The following is an 18,579-nucleotide window of genomic DNA, read 5'->3' on the forward strand; positions in this document are numbered from 1 at the left end:
GCCGAGAAGCTATAAATGATCAAGAAGTGATCCTAAAGGTACTTACGTTCAAGCATAACACGAGACTGTGTTCTCTTCCTGGACTCCGCTGAAAAGAGACCATCATGGCTACACACGTGGATGATTCTTTTTAATTAAGTTAAGTGTCAAGTTCTCTACAACCGGATATTAACAAATTCCCATCTGCCACATAACCGCGGGCACGGCTCTCGAAAGTTTATACCCTGCAGGGTGTCCCAACTTAGCCCATCACAAGCTCTCACGATCAACAAAGGATATTCCTTCTCCCGGGAAGACCCGATCAGTCTTGGAATCCCGGTTAAAAGACATTTCGACAATGGTAAAACAAGACCAGCAAAGCTGCCCGATGTGCCCACAAATCCTGATAGGAGTCACATGTATCTCATTCTCAGGGCAACACCAGATGAGACTAGCTACGAGTAAAAAAACCAACCCTCAATTTTCCCCGAGGTGGACCCGCAGGAAGCTCGGTTCGGACCAACACTCAGAGGAGCACTGGCCCGGGGGGTTTAAAATAAAGATGACCCTTGAGTCTGCAGAACCCAAGGGAAAGGTATATGGTGGTAGGTAGGAAAATGGTAAAACCAAGGTTGGGCCTTGCTCGAGGAGTTTTATTCAAGGCGAACTGTCAAGGGGTTCCCATAACACCCAACCACATAAGGAACGCAAAATCAAGGAACATAACACCGGTATGACGAAAACTAGGGCGGCAAGAGTGGAACAAAACACCTGGCATAAGGCCGAGCCTTCCACTCTTTACCAAGTATATCGATGCATTAAAGTAAATAAGAGATTATAATGATATCCCAACAATATCCATGTTCAAACATGGAACAAGCTTCGTCTTCTCCTGCAACTAGCAACGCTATAAGAGGGGCTGAGCAAAAGCGGTAACATAGCCAAACAATGGTTTGCTAGGAAAGGTGGGTTAGAGGCCTGACATGGCAATATGGGAGGCATGATATAGCAGGTGGTAGGTAGCGCAACATAGCAATAGAGCGAGCAACTAGCAAGCAAATAAAGAAGTGATTTCAAGGGTATGGTCATCTTGCCTGCAATGTTCTCGGAGCTGTCGAAAGCTTGATCCTCGTTAGCCTACTCAATAGGTTCCTCGGTCACATACTCGTCTCCCGGCTGTACCCAAAGCAAGAACACAAGCAAAAGGAACAATAATCAATCACGTTGCAATGCCCAAGCAACATGATGCAAAACATGGCATGATATGCAAGACATGATATGCAATGCATATGCGTGCTTCAGAAGGGAAAGAATGATCAAAGCTTCAACTTGGCAAACCAAGTGTGCCTATGGAAAGATGAGATGATTTTGGGTGAAATCGATATAAACATCACCGGAAATGGAAGCACGGTTTGCAAATGGCAAGCATCACAAGAATGACGCAAAACTGCGATTAACAGCACAACGCCACTTAGAATGCAACAAGAAACTAAGCTACTGCACTCCAACATAGCAAAAAAGCATAGTGAAGTGATGTACAAGAGATGCTTGACAAAACATGAACACTCAGCTACGGCTAAGTCACACAAGAGCAGGTTCAAACAAGCATGGCAAAAGTGCAAAAGATATCAGCTTCAGAGACTTAGTGAAAATACTAACATGCCAAAATCAACATCAGGAAGAAATGTTTAGAGCAAGCAAACAACATGCTACAGGAACATATCATAGCAAACAAAGGCATGGCATGATTCTACTAAATGCATAGATCAATAGTACCTTACTGATCGTGAGCCAAAAAGGAGCAGAAGATATGATGGCACCCATGTAAACATAGCAAGTTTTATTAACAGTTTCGGACTTAGCAGAAGAACAGAGCATGGTATAAACAGAATTATGATAGCAACTTTGCGAGCTCAAACTACTCACCACAAAGCATTGCATGACAAACAAGCATACCAACAGCAACATGACATGTTCATGAAACTAACCATGGCAAGAGCAAGTTCATAGGATGCATGGATCACTAGCAACAACCATGGCAGTATTGATTAACATGTTACCATTCTGCCAGGAATATTTTATAGCAAAAGTAGAGCAAGAACAAGACATTCTAGAGCACTCCATAATTTCAAACAGGGTCATGGATAGATAGAGCATAACCACATGTTCAAAACATCCTTACTGAAGCAACTCAAAACACGCATGGATCTCACTGTAGCATCATGTTTACATGGCATCAAAATAACAACTGGAAAAAACTACTTTGCATGCTCGTGCTAGTCACCACATAGATCACAAAAACACAAGACAAGCACCTCTGTAAATATGGCATGTTGTAGTCCAAAACACATGTAGACCTCAAGCTCATACGATGTACACATCAAATGCAACAAAAATGACAAAACCTCATGATCTGATAAGTAATAGCAGTTAACATTTTAGCACACTTGCATCAATGAAAATGGCATCATAATAGATAGCAACATGCATGGAAATGCTTCTAACGTGAAGAGCTCAACGATACGAACAAATCGACATATCATATGCATGATTTGGATCTAGGTGCATCAAGATATGGCAAGATGAACATGGCATAAAAATATGACTGAAGAAAGACTTTGACGAAATCGGGGTCAACCTAGGGTTTGCATGCTTCCCGATGCACGACTGGATCTCACCGGAGTTGGAGCTCGCCGGAGTTGGGGCTCGCCGGAGTTGGGCGTGGAGGAGGTCCGAGTTGGCGGGGAGGTCGCCGGCGGGTCGGGGACGCCGGATCCGGTGAGGAGGAGGTCCGACGCGCGCGGATCCGGGCAAGGAGGCGGCAAGAGTACCCGGGTCCGGCGAGCCGCGGCGTCAGGGACGCGGATCCCCCCAGCGAGGAGCTCCGGCCACGAGGTTCCTGCGAGGACGCGGTGGCCATGGCCGCGGGTGAGAGGGAGAAGTAGAGGCGGGGAGGAAGGAGACGGCGAGGACATTGTCCTAGAGCTCACCGGCTGCGAGGCGCGAGAGCACGACGGCGCTCGGCGGTGAAACAATAGGCGGCGGCGCTAGGGTTCCAGTGGAGTAGGCGGCGGCCTCGGGCGTGGGCCTCGCGCAAGCGGCGGTGGTTGGGGCGGGCTCCCGCGGGGTTTGCGCGGGCCGAGCGGGCCGTGGCGGCGGTGGGTGGCGGAGGGCCACGGGGCGCGGCGGGATTGGCTGTGGGCGCGGTGGCGGACGCGTCCGACACGGGGCTTTTATATAGGTAGAGGGAGTTTGGAGTGTCCAAATGAGGTGTAGTTTTCGGCCCACACGATCGTGATCCGACGTCGGAGGACATGGAGATGGTTTAGATGGGTTCTTGGGCCGTTTTAAAGGGGCGTTGGGCTGCAACACACAAGAGGCCTTTGCGGTTACCCGGTTAATTGTTGGAGCATCAAACGGACTCCAAATGGAACGAAATTTGACAGGCGGTCTACCGGTGGTGTACCAAGGCCATTTGAAAAATCTCGGCCCATTTCGAGAACGTTTAAAACCCGCTCACGAAAAGAGACAAGAGAGTTGCACCGGTGCATGTAGGAGTGTCGGATTGCGAAACAGACAACCGGGAAAATGCTCGGATGCATGAGACGAACATGAATGCAAATGCGATGCACATGATGACATTATATGAAATGCATGACATGAACAAAAAGCAAAATGAAGACAAAAACCCAACCACGAAGGGAATCTCATAACTTAAAGCCGAAAATGGGAAGAGTCAGAGTTACAAATTTGGCAAGTTACATCCGGGGTGTTACAATATAAAATATAATATATAGGGGTGTAGATATAGGTATGTGATGCGAAAGCCACCCATCATCTCCAATTAGAATAGTGTGTCCATGCACGGATGCAATGTGGCCAAACGATGTCTTCCATCGATATCTTAAATTCAAATTAGTCTGACCTTGTTCAATGTGTATACAGTACAACATGCTCGTTTCCAAACCACAACACGCATATCTCAGTTATATTCATGCATGCATGGGCTTCAAACATCATGATCTCTTATTCAAATATTTGAATTCAACTTTACATTGATTATGACCTCACCTAATATTTTACACCCACACAGTCGTCTTCTCTTTTATAATTGTACCACTAACTTTCTCCCGTGCATGCATGCACACATAGTACAAGTCGACATTATCCATCACCCACATGCAATCTTTTTCTTCTGGTCGGTCTCCCATGCATGCACACAAACATACACCTCCCCCTCTCCATCATATCGGGCATTCTTTTTCTCTCACTTGCATGCACAACGATCGATGTTCCTCTATGTGTGTGCATATATAGCTAGGTCTTTCATAGTTTCCCACACAACCGATCAATCTATATATCTAGTGAGGTCTCATCCTCTTTCCCACGTCCACATCGATCAATCTATACCTCTCTATATAGGATTACATAGATAATACACACACATTAATTATATATCCAACGTCCCCCTCTCATCATCCATGTCTTCTGCTTCATCTCTCAGACGCGCACATAGTGGCGAAGACAGGGGGCAGCAAGGGCCCTCCCCCCGTAACATCACTATATATCGAGGCTAATATGAATGTGATCATTAGACAATCAATTGCTGGTAAAATGGTTTAAGTTGATGAATTGGCCCTCCTCGTAAAGGATTAGCAATGCTTGGCCCCCTAGCTCATTTATTTTTCATGGCTCCGCCACTGTGCGCAACGACGCACGTTCTCGCCCCCTCTCTTTAAACATCGATCTCGCACTTGTGCACTCCTTAATAGTCTCCCTCCACTTGGCCCCACGCACCATATACTAGTCCCCGCCGGATTTTGCCACATGTACAATCTAGCAGACTCCATGGTTGAACTTAAGCATAATGCACAAACCTCAAAACACAAGTGCTTCTCCTTTGTTCTAGAATCTTCCGTATCATAACTGCCCAAACATTTTTTCTAGTTGAATTGCCATTATTTTACTTTATGCTTTACAACGCACAATTCCACAAATCATAAAATAGATTAAGGGCTTCTTTGATTCAAAGGATTCTCAAAGGAATTTTGGAGGATTCTAATCCTTAGGAATTTTGCCTATCTTGGTTATTTGATTCGTAGGATTGTAAATCATAGGAATTTTTTATAGGATTCATTTGCACTAGATTTCATAGGAAACATCCCATCCACTTAAACCTCTTTCAAAGAATCCTGCGTTTTTTCTATGCACAATCAAACACTCGTACAATCCTGTAGGATTCAAGATGACACCCCACTCTAATCCCATGTTTTTCCTATTCCCGCGTTTTGGAAATCCTACAAATCAAAGAGGCCCTAGCTTTTTTATAAAAACTAATTTATTTTGAATGAGATGAACTATAAGAATTAAACGAATGTCTACATCAGGCATATATGACTCAGAGCTTACATGTTATAGTGTGGTATTTATTCATAATTTGGTTGCCAAATCTGATGCATGCAATGCACGTGTACCTTACTAGTACTTCGAGTATGTGCAAAACACGTAAAATAGGATTCAAATGGCAAGCTACACAGTGTCTCTCTTACAGTTCATGAAGCCATGCGGCACATGTGGAGTTGTTGTTGCAACCTCCATGTGTGGATTTATCACAGTGACGTGATGCTTGTTCAAGAAGAATGTACTCGTCCTCTCTGAGCCACACTGGCGTACATGCACGAAGCGAAGATGTGCACGTAGGCCACGCATGCACTCATTCCCTCGCACGCACACGCGGGTACACGGGGGGACACATTTTTGTATGAAGATCCACCCCATGTGATAATTTGACGCGTGTACAGTCCTTCACTTCATTGATGGTAAATTAATACATCGCATGCAAATTGAGTGGACGTGAGGGCGGAAGAAAGACATTACTACTCCACTGTGCGCATGCGAGTAGTTAAATCATGAGTTGCTAGTACTTCCCCTGGTATCCTTCGTATTTTGTGCCAATTTTGGACTATATTTGTAAGTAACATAATATTTATGCATGCCATATAAAGTGGCACAAAAAAAGGGTGGCCAATAAACCAGGACGCAGGCAGCATGATCAATTTTTGACAGGGCTACTGTTGGTGGGCTTTGTATTTAAATATGGACGGAGTGGACTAGTACTACCTTTATCTTTGCCTCGTAGGGCTCTCCCAGCGCCTAGGCTCGCCTCCCCGCCTCGCCCACCAGATCCCGCCATGGATAATCCCTTAGATCCTAGGATCCCACGGGCGAAACCCACATATGTTTTAGAGAGGATCCATTGCTCTGGATTCACAGGTCGGTGGTTCCGGAGGACATGCCAGGGCTGCGTTTCAGGTGGTGGGCAGCAAGGGATAATCGGATCGAGGATGCGTCGCATTGATTGGAGAGAAGTTCCAAGGAGCTGCGCCTGGCGCAGCACAAGGCGGAGGCGCAAGTCGATCTCAAGGGAGAGATGCTGACGGATGTCAGCATCTGGCAGCGTAGCGTTGATTTCAAGCTAGGGCTAATGGCAGAGATCATATTCACTGAGTCGACTGCGTAGGAAAGAACGCGCATGCATGCGCAATGGCATGAGCAGCTGGTGCAACTGTTCAAATGGGCGGTAGGAGAAGCCAAATCCCGGGGCAGTTGCGGTGGCGCCGCTGGGCATGCATCGTAGGCGAGGTGAGCTTCCCTCCTTCCCCGCCAGTGATGCAGTGACCTAGTCGGTTGTTGTTGTAGTGAGCTAGCAACGCCATGTCGGTTTGCAACCTTGACAATCACTCCATCTATATGTATTGTATTCCTGTGAAAATACTTGGTCGTTTGGAAAAAGATGGTAAGTGATTTATCACTAGTTTTAGAATGCTTGGTCGTGACAATCAACCGAAGGCCTAACCAGAAATCTCCATCGCATAATACTTTATGGTTGGTCGCACCAACAGACTGTCGGTCGGACCCGTGTCTCACCGAAGGGACACTCATTGGCTTGGTCTGACATGTACGACCAGTTACATCACTGACTTCTGCGACCGCATTTGAGCAGTGTAGTACTCCCTCTATCTCAGTTTACAAGTCATGCACGTGTACCTAGGTCGTTAAATTGACCAACTTAATAAGAGGCATACATTACGAAAAATATATCATTACAAACTTCAAATATTCTTTTTTTCATGATATATTTTTTATGTAAAACAATTTATTGTATATAAGTTATATTGATGACCTAGATACACGTGCAAGCCTTGTAAACTGAGATGGAGGGAGTACTTGAAATTTATGTTCCACTAAACTCATTGAAAGCCATTTCGGGCCTTGAAACCATAACCATCAATTAGTCTTCACCTTGTTCCCATCACATTCCAAAGTACTAGTGCTACAATTAAGTGCAAGCCTGCTCACACCTACTAGTACGTACCAAACCTGAATGTGTTCCCACTATGCATGTTTTAGTACTAGTGCTAGTACTTAGGTTATAAAAAGGGGAACTACCTAACCGAAAATTACTCTACCTTCCCCCTCATAAGTCCTTCTTCGTCCGTCCTTGCCATGGCCGGTATGCACAGCTCTAGGTCAAGAACTACTAGTAACAAGGGAGCGGCAACCAAGGCTGCAGAAAAAAAGACAGGGCTCGCCGCCATGCAAAGAGCTCGAAAGATCTCTCACGGGCAGGCGATAGCCACTAGGAGCGCCCTAGCCGCAGAGGCGAACATGCCGACCTGGCGGCGCTGGAGTCGTTATCCCTCGACGACATGCCCGATCAGCTCAATAAGCACCTCAATAAGCAGAAGGAGTTCATCCACGACTTGGTGGAGCTGCTGAAGGATAGCCTCGAAGACATTTCCGCTGAGCTCAATGAGAAGGGGGAGTTGACCGCCGGCTTGGTGATGTTGCTGAAGAAGAGCATTGCCTCGGAGAAGAAGGCGACCGGCGAAATCCTGCAACTTCAGGAGGACAAGGTGAAGCTCTACCACGATCTTGACCTACTGAAGGTGGAGAACGCCGGCTGGAAGAAGCTGCACGAGAATAGTAGTTCCTCAATGAAGATGTTGCAGGACCTTGTCATGGAATAGAAGGAGGACTTGGTGAATCTCCACGTCGAGCACCCGGCTACTATCAAGGTACGTAATGCGGCCGTGGAACAGATGATGAAGGCTCACGCCGAGAAATCCCACGCCATGGACAGAATGAAGAACATGGCGGGGGAGACGCGCAAGGAGATGGAGGTCGTGGAGGAGATGAAGAAGCGGTTACGACTCCGCGGCCAGCAACCCTTCATGTAGTAGAGAGCAGCGCCCCAAACTTGTGTGTGTCTTCCTTATTTTTTTGGTGTGATAATCTTACTTCTACTTTTGCTCGTGTGTTTCTTCTTTTGCTTCGGGTGTTTCTCTGCACGAGTCACACTCTTTGCGAGGCATGACTAGAAAAATGCTAACAATGAGATGACTAGCAAATTAGATCATTTTTTATCTCCATATGGCACTGGGCTGCCGTGTTTCGTGCTCCTCCATTGTACTGCTCGAGTGGAAAACTTGAGTATACCGCACGGTTCTTTGCTCCACCCCAGGTCATGGGAACATTTATACAAGCAGTCAAATCACAAGGCCCCGCCTTCCAGTAGTAATGAGCCATCAAATCACAAAGGCCCTCGCCTCCCTTCAAACCGACCAAGCTAGACTGCCCCGCTCTCTATCCTTTTAAAAAATGTATACTTTTGTACGGTAGTAGTATCGATGGATTGTGCCATGGTGCAAAACTAACAAGATGAAATTAAAGCAAAAAGGTGGTACATATAGAGAGCGCTCATCGCCAAATTATGCATATAGTAGTATTAAAATGTTGGGGAACGTAGTAATTTCAAAATTTTCCTACGCACACGCAAGATCATGGTGATGCATAGCAACGAGAGGGGAGAGTGTTGTCTACGTACCCTCGTAGACCGAAAGCGGAAGCGTTAGTACAACGCGGTTGATGTAGTCGTACGTCTTCACGATCCGACCGATCAAGCACCGAACACACGGCACCTCCGAGTTCTGCACACGTTCAACTCGATGACGTCCCTTGAACTCCGATCCAGCCGAGCTTTGAGGGAGAGTTTCATCAGCACGACGGCGTGGTGACGATGATGATGTTCTACCGACGCAGGGCTTCGCCTAAGCACCGCTACGATATGACCTAGGTGGATTATGGTGGAGGTGGGCACCGCACACGGCTAAGAGATCCAAGGATCAATTGTTGTGTCTTTGGGGTGCCCCCTGCCCCCCCGTATATAAAGGAGTGGAGGAGGGTGAGGGCCGTCCCTCTCTATGGCGCGCCCTAGGGGATTCCTACTCCCACCGGGAGTAGGATTCCCCCTTTCCTAGTAGAACTAGGAGCCCTTCCAAGTAGTAGGAGTAGGAGGGAAGGATAGAGAAGGGAAAAGGAGATGAAAGGAAGGGGGCGCCCCCCCTCCCTAGTCCAATTCAGACCAGCCCATGGGGAGGGGCGCGGCCACCCTTTCAGGCCTTTCTCTCCTTTCCCGTATGGTCCATTAAGGCCCAATACGAATTCCCGTAACTCCCCGGTACTCCCGAAAATACCTGAATCACTCGGAACCTTTCCGATGTCCGAATATAGTCGTCCAATATATCGATCTTTACGTCTCGACCATTTCGAGACTCCTCGTCATGTCCCCGATCTCATCCAGGACTCCGAACTCCTTCGGTACATCAAAACACATAAACTCATAATATAACCGTCATCGAACTTTAAGCGTGCGGACCCTACGGGTTCGAGAACTATGTAGACATGACCGAGACACGTCTCCGGTCAATAACCAATAGCGGAACCTGGATGCTTATATTGGCTCCTACATATTCTACAAAGATCTTTATCGGTCAAACTGCATAACAACATACGTTGTTCCCTTTGTCATCGTTATGTTACTTGCCCGAGATTCGATCGTCGGTATCTCAATACCTAGTTCAATCTCGTTACCGGCAAGTCTCTTTACTCGTTCCGTAATACATCATCCCGCAACTAACTCATTAGTTGCAATGCTTGCAAGGCTTATAGTGATGTGCATTACCGAGTGGGCCCAGAGATACCTCTCCGACAATCGAAGTGACAAATCCTAATCTCGAAATATGCCAACCCAACAAGTACCTTCGGAGACACATGTAGAGCACCTTTATAATCACCCAGTTACGTTGTGACATTTGGTAGCACACAAAGTGTTCCTCCGGTAAACGGGAGTTGCATAATCTCATAGTCATAGGAACATGTATAAGTCATGAAGAAAGCAATAGCAATAAACTAAACGATCAAGTGATATGCTAATGGAATGGGTCAAGTCAATCACATCATTCTCCTAATGATGTGATCCCGTAAACAAATGACAACTCATGTCTATGGTTTGGAAACATAACCATCTTTGATCAACGAGCTAGTCAAGTAGAGGCATACTAGTGACACTCTGTTTGTCTATGTATTCACACATGTATTATGTTTCCGGTTAATACAATTCCAGCATGAATAATAAACATTTATCATGATATAAGGAAATAAATAATAACTTTATTATTGCCTCTAGGGCATATTTCCTTCATAAAAAATCTAGTACATGTTTAAATGGGGTGCTAAATTATATTAAAGAAATTAGCATACCTATTTAATTCTTGGGTTCTTATTATTTATGCCACTAGTTGTGTATCACAACTCAATTTTGCCATTAGAAGTTACAACTACTCAAAAATGCCGTCGAACCGTGAGATGCCTGCTCAAAAATGCAATTAGATATCTCAAAAATGTCATCGTTAAGTTAGATGTTTCTCAAAATGCCATTAGACATTGTTATTTTCACTTCAAACCCGTTGACCATGTTATATGAAAAAAATAAGCCTATTATCACAATGATAAGTGTGGCCCCGCTTGTCAGGACTAACCAAGCGAATAATTTTACAGGAAAATAAGAACACTGTTGGGATCAAGTAGGCCCCGCACTTTATTTTATTGTAGTGAGATTTAGGGAGAGCTGGCATGTTGATCCATCGGTATTTATGTCATTATAAAATGGCCAAATAGATTTGAGTCACAATAATGGTGTCCAGCACAACACACCCCTCAAATAAAACTAAGCACCCTGAAATTCTTTGACAACTAAATTGTTGGCTATATGATGTTGGCCATATATATTGTACGTATATAATGTGAAGAAACGAGTGGTAGTACTATACCAACTAAAAGATGAACTGTAAGAAATACTAGTATGTAGTACGTACTGAAGAGTTAAAGTAACAAGAAGGAACATAACATAGTTCTACTGGGGGCTCAGCACAAAACACCCCTCAAATAAAACTAAGCACACCTGAAATTAAACTAATCAACTAATGCGGTAGACACTTCATTAGAACCACCATGAGCAACAACACTGCCACCTTACTCGGACTCCTCGTCCATGTGCTTGACTTCGTCCTTGTCCCTCTTCCTCTTGGGAGATACTTCTTTACTTGAACCGCACACTTGGCTCTTGCTCTTCATCCAACCCTTGTAGATATTGAAACAAAGGTAGCCATCCATTGCAGCGTAGTGGATGTGGTCTATATCTAGTACATTCCACTCCCATGCATGATGAAACTTGAATGGAGGTTTCTTCAGTGTACCGTACGAAGGATGAACCATGGCTCCTACCAGGGTCAGCATTGAAGGCTGATCACGGGAGGGCACCAGCCCTTCCTTCTGGAGGTCGAAGGGGTTGCCTACAACGAGGCCTATCCGACCCAGGATTTCTTTGTCGTTCCTAAAGTCTACAGCAACGAATTTGAATCGGCCGCCCTTGAGGAACTTCTTAAATTCCTCGCACTCAATCTCGGCATGGCATATGTGGTAGACCAAGCATAAGCCATGCATGCAAACCTGGATCACGGTGGGCTTCTTCTTCTCTGCCTCCTTTAGATTCTTCTCACTTCCCAGGACTGTGGTGTACTCAACATCTAGCCCAGTGACCCACTCATCATTTGAGTTTTCTAACATGCGTTTGAAGAGAGAAAGGCATCCTTTCACCATTGCGGAAGAACAGGTGTAGATGACGTCGAACTCATCGCCGATGATGGTTCTAGCCTTGTACTCACCGCCAATTATGGACATTTGGGATGCCATGGATTTGGGAGGAGGGTTAGGATTAGTGGAACTTTCGTAATGTGAAAGGACGGACGACCAGGAGCGAGCCGTCATAATGTTAAAGCACGTCTGGGGACGAGTACGAGCGAGAACTGCCAGCGGTTTTTGTAAAAATAATGAGTGGGGCGTGCGAACAGCAGGGTAGTGGCTTGCCTGATGGATAAATGGATTCATGCATAGTACTACGGGGGCCCATTAGATGTCATCTCTACTCGACGCCCAATTAAATGCCTTTCAATGTCATGTCAAGCATCGGGAAAATTACAGGTGATACGAAGCTTTCCATTCTCCCATGATACGGGCTTCCGAGAGCCCTTGGATCTGAGGTCGAATGGTTGCATGGGTCAATATCCTATCCTGGAGGGTTATTCTGCAAATTTTCAGCAACTTAGCATGCAACCGTTCGATCTCAGATCCAAGGGCTGCCAGCAGCCCATATCATGGTCGCGCCTACCACGACCGTCGTCTCGCTCGCGCGGTCGCGCCCTTGGAGATTTAACACGGTGCGTTAGGCTATCTAATGTTGGCATGTCATACATAGTCATCACTTATACAAGAAGGTTAGCTATAAGAGTAATTTTTTTACTTCTCTCTATCTCTTTCTTTGTAGTATTTATTGCATTTGCCAAGGAGTGACCTCTTCCAATGAAATGGTAGTCTCAAGACATTAAAAGCATGGACACCCCACATATCTTATTGGTTGATATGTCAAGAAACATGAAACGATGTATGCACCGCTCCTATGTGTTTTGGGATTATTTGGTTTTCGTAATATGACTTGCACACCTAGACGGAGGGGGTAATTAACTTGCGACACCAAACTTTATGCCTATGTGGCCGGCTTAGCACCTGTACGAGCAAGTACAGTAGTGGGCTATGTGGAGGAAAGTGGCAAGGAAAAAGTGGAGGAGTGGGCTCTCATGAAAGAGCCAGCCTCTACATGGTGGAGCATTGGGAGAGGCACGTGTATACCATGGAGGTGGTCAGGAATCGGGAGGATAATGCCGGTCGTAGCGCCGCAGTTAAAATGATAAAATGGCAAGTCAAATCACGGGGCCCCACCTATACAGCAGTAACTCGCTGTCAAATCACAGAGCCCTACGTTTGCAGCAACCTACTCCCTCATCTTCTCGCATCTCTGTCCCGTCTACCGTGCGTGAAAAGCCCCGCCCTTGACTTTTAAATAGTACATTATACTAATATTGTATCCATGGATTGCGCCATGGAGAAAAGCCTCAAGAAAACGGCGGTACACATGTACGGAGTATACAGCACGCCCGTCGCGCTCGCATGGCACCTAGACGGTCAGTCGTTCTGGCACGCCGCTCTCTGAATGGAACGCGGGTCATATTGCGTTTGCACACACATGTTGTCTCCTTTGGGTATTGAGGTTATGGTTTATTGTCATGTGGCATTTTTTTCATGTTATATGTTATAATTCGGTGCTTCAGATCAAAATGAAGATAACTGCGCTCCTGGGGCACGTGCATGAAGACTTCTCGACAGTTATTGACGAGGTCAAGCTGGCTCCGGTAGACAAAAGAAAATCAGTACTCCACTATATAGGAAGGAGCCTCCGCGCTTGCTTGTTATTGTTGCTCTCTTCACACTGTCTCGTCCTCTCCAGATCTAAACACGACAGCTGTGGCCACACACACACTCTCTACTCACCGCTAGTCATAGATCCAGGCGGATCCTCTCCGCCAGGGAAGGTGAGAAGGTGCAACATTCACGCGGTCGTCCTCGGCGACAGCTCTAACCCACTGCCGGCGCGTCCCGATCAGCATGCCTTGTCGTTCTCTCCCAAGCACCACTGGCTAGGGAGGGCCTCCGACCCCTTCTTCCTTGCTGTCGTAGTGTGGGAAGATCCGGCCTCCCGCCGCCCACCTATTGACATCCCGGCGACCATTAGGTATAACTACCTTCGAAACCGGCCTTGCACTACTTTCCGAGCTCCTGACATCACTGCATTTGTATCTTTTACTATATCTCAGGCCCCCTCATAGATAGGATCGATCGGCTGTTTGAAAGCCACCTAAATTTTGACTGTTAAGAGGTAAAAGTAGTTCATGCACTCGAATCTAGTACTACTTGGTTCAGACAAGGAAGAAAGGGGGTGGGGGTGGTGTTGGGGATGGGGGAAGATCTGTTACCTGAATCTAGGACTTGGTCGAAAGAGGAAGTAATGGGGGCGTAAAGTAGCAGAGACTGGCTATCCAACTGGTCTCTTGGTCTAATAGGGAAATAAAGGGAAACGTAGTACAAACTCAATATAAACTCGATCTATTGGTTGAAAAAGGAAAGATACCCTGTTCTGATGTTTGTTGCCCTGAGGCACTCTTATGTAATGCTACTGGCAAAATGTAGCAGTCGCACTGTTAAAAGTAAGGACACGTTAAACCAATGTTGTTTTCAATGTAATGCCTCAAGTAATATGAATCAATGGCACTTTTTTTCATGTCCTGTTAAATTTCCCATTAGGATAAGTTGCTTCTTTTCGTTAGAAATGCAACTTTCCTGGTCCGCCTACTCTCCCGTGCCCAAATACCGACTCTGTAGCAGCTGTTAATGTAATGTTGCTGGTAAAATGAAGCAATGGCACCATTAAAGTAATGTCATATTTAATAGTTGGCATAGTTAATCCTAATGCCCACACTAATATCTAGCAATGCTACTACTTTAGAAATTGCTACTGTCCTTGTAGTATTGACATTCGGATAAGGAACATGCTTCTTTTCATTTGACGTATGTTTCATCACTTGTTTGTCACCCTCCTTTCGACCTTTTTTGTGCAAACAGAGACATACATTTCACGCTTGATCTTAGTTGAACTGCGCGAATGATATCCAAATTATAGTTGAACATTCTAGGAGCTTCACAACCAACCTTGATGTTGCTCAATTTTATTGCAACTAATAAAGAAGAAGCTCGGTGGGTTTCGTTTTCTGATGGAAATGGAACTGGGGCTGAAGCCCTTTTCTTAAAACAAATGAAGAAGAAGCTGCTAGCTAATCAGACATTGCTTCATTTTAGGTGAACTGCACCAAAAGGACCCATGAATTGAATCATCCTTGTTGGTGACTGGTGTCATCCCTTCTATGATGGCGTTGACTGCAGATATGGTTCCCATCATGAGGTATGTGAATTTTTTGTCTGGCCGTTTGCCAAAGATCCTGCATGTTGAGTGTGCTCTTGTGCTACTGTTTTTTGGCACTGCCATGATAAAGCAATAATGTTATTATTTTGCACCTTAATGTAGTGGCACTATTAATTTGAGGCAATGTTTTGGCACCGCTAGTGCCACAGCTTTTTTTATATATCGAAAGAGGGCGTTTCCTCGGATTTCATTGAAGAAACCCTACCATAGAGAACCATTATCCGGCAACATCTCAGTGTAAATGGGTAGTTATGCAACTACTACTAGACCGGACTGAGTACTAGCAGGAGACAAGTTTGCCACATAAGCTAGGCAGGTAGGGGGATGCAGCACCAGCTCGACCAAGTTTGGTTTACAACCCAAGTGCTACCACAGAAACATCAGGGGGGAAGATAGAGCCAGCTTCAGCATCCCAGTCTAAGCACCCCCGGCCTCCATCCTTGCGACACATGGTACACCTCATTTGCCCCCTGCTCGACCCTAGAGCCAGTGGTAAAATGAAGTAATAAAACAGTTAAAATAGAGCGAGTGTCCTCTCTATGATTTCATTTCCAATGTAGATAAAGAAAGTGCTTCTCTTTGTTAGTATATGTTTCATCAACTAGTCCCATTGTTAATGTTTAAGCGTTTTTGCAAACTGGGGGTGCTTAATTTTAGTTGATCTCGACAAAATAGAGATTGGAATGTCTCAAGGCCCCTCCTTGTACTACCATTGTACACTGATGTTCATCACTACCAGAAGGTGTATCGGGGAGACTTGGGTCGATTACTCGATTTCCAGTATGAGGCGTTGCAGGGCCCATCTTGCCCTCGCAACATGGCATACTATGATACTACCGCAATATTTTCTTCTATTTATTACTGTATGTTTCATCAACTAGTGCCACTATAATGTAATCATGATTTTTCATTATCTGTGCAAACAAGGTTATTCAGCTGCATTTTGGTGGAACTGCACAAAAGTACGGATGGAACCGACATATATGCAGAGTGCGAGGTGCCAAGTAAAAATTACCGACACCAACCCTGCTCCATCTAAGCATTGGCATCCACCACCACCACTGGCATGTGTGGCGCTCACTATGGATGGATCTTTCTCGGCAGCAAATCCTCTAACCAAATACTAGTAGCTTAGATTTCAAAAAAAATACTAGTAGCTTATATTGGCAGTTTTCTAAGAAGCACCAATCTATTTTTCTTTATTTGTCCACAGTGTCACAACTTTGACCCAAAGGTCCAAAGCTATTTTAGGGTGATTGGCGTACTACTCGGAGACTGATTGTAAGCATGATTTTTATTAGCTGTCACACTGATTTTAAGCATGAGTAGATGGAAGATTAGGTTAGTGTGAAGCTTACCTTAAACCCTACTAACGCCGTTGAAATGAGGTGAGCGTCGAGGGAACCATGGAGAACGGTGGGGAAGCGACGTCGCGCCATCCGGCCTCCTCTTGCGATGGTAGAATGAGTACTCATGTGGCTCCAGCTGGCTCTGCACCCTCATGAATGGCACACCGTACTCGAGCGATTCGTTATGCTCTGGGTGCTTTACCTTCGACCTGTACACCCACCACCTCCACCTGACTTTCACCTCGGGCGAATCTGTCTACTCCATTGCCCATAGGAGATACTCGATGAACTCGAAGGACTGCGGCGTGACTGCCGCCGAGGAGTACATCGCCACCCTCATTGCCACCGTCCTCGAAATATCCCACTCATTGTCAAACCAAGTAAAGATCTCCTTCAACCTGGCTAACTTTGCCTGGTCGCCGCCGGTGATCTGGCTGATTCACTGTTGCATCCTCTCCATAGATGTCCTTCTGAGTGGTCCCATGCTAGCTTTGGAAGATGGGAGGAGAGACGGTGGTCTTGAAATAGAGAAGAGGGAGAGGCGAGGCGGTCGTTTTGGAATGGAGATGGTGAGGAGAGGTGGTGGTTTTGCAATGGAGAAGAGGGACAGGCGAGTCGTTGTTTTTGTTATGGAGATGATGGAGATGAGAGGAGGTGGTTTTGCAATGGAGGAGAGGGAGAGGAGCGTGCGACAGCGATTTAGGATTGGACGAGACGGTCGGCGCGCTGCGACTGGATCAAAATCAAAATCAATTTACCCTTCGATTAAGAAAGCGACCCCACATTAACTAGTCTCCCTTTTATTCTAGGTCATAATTGACCATGATTTTCACAAATAAAATATATGTTATACATTGCAAAAAAATATAATTTGAAAGTAAATACAGATACGAACCAAAATAAACAATTTTTGGTGATATGCATTCACATTTTGCTTGTCAAATACAGTACGTGGTCATACTTTGACCCAAAATACGCAAAACAAAAAAATACTTCCAAGACCAGCGCCACTCCTCTCCTCTTACAGCACTGCCGCTCCTCCCATGTTCCAATCTAAATCCAGCGCCGCTCCTCTCCTCTTCCATTTCAAAAACACCGCCCCATCTCTCCCGTTCCAAACCAAAACTAGCGTCGCTCCTCTCCCGTTCTAATCCAAAACCAGCACTGCTCCTCTCCTCTTCCACTCAAAAACTACCACCGGCGAGTGAAGGTGATGTGGAGAAGTAGATCGATGGTGGAGTACAACCGATACGTGAGGATCATAGACGGCGACCCTGTGAAGCTATCTAGGATGTTGGAGATACAGTCTTAGTTTGACAACAAGGACCAACTAGCAGCGACGACGACATCCATGGCCAAATATCTACAACAGAGCAAAAAGGCGGCAATACTCCCGAAGGGAGTCGCCCGGGAGTACATAGAGCTGCTCCCCTAGGACATGGAGCAAAAAGATTCACCGAGTCTGATCGTGAGGGAGCGGTGGTGGGAGTATCAATCCCAGATGGAGCATCCACCAGAGATTGAAGGATCGAGCATCTATAGGGTGTCGTTTGTGAGGTCGCCGTGCCAGAGCGAGCCGGTGGAGTCTTCGTCGACCGAACCAAACTGCAAGAGGAGAAAAGCAGTTGTCCCGACGATGCTTCCCCGCCATCCTCTCCCTCGCCGTTCACATCGTCTCACGGGGCGGCTGTCTGCTGCCGAGGAATAGGAGGGGACTGCCCCCCAGCCCAATAGTCGGGCAGGTTGTGAATTGTTAGGAGGAGCTTAGGGTTGTCAGTATTTGTAGGTTGCGAATTGTGTTTTGTGTTGTGTATTTTGAGAGTACTTTCAGATATGAATGTCTTTTGAATTTCAGATTTGAAGTATTGAGCATATGAAGTATTTTATGAATTCTAGAGATCTATTTTTACCAGTTAAAAAATGTAGTTTCATAGGAGTATAAAAGTCCAGACAATGTGATTCTCAGAGAAGAAACTGCAA

This window comes from Triticum urartu, chromosome 4 (genome assembly GCF_003073215.2).
Source record: "Triticum urartu cultivar G1812 chromosome 4, Tu2.1, whole genome shotgun sequence".
Lineage (NCBI taxonomy): Eukaryota > Viridiplantae > Streptophyta > Magnoliopsida > Poales > Poaceae > Triticum > Triticum urartu.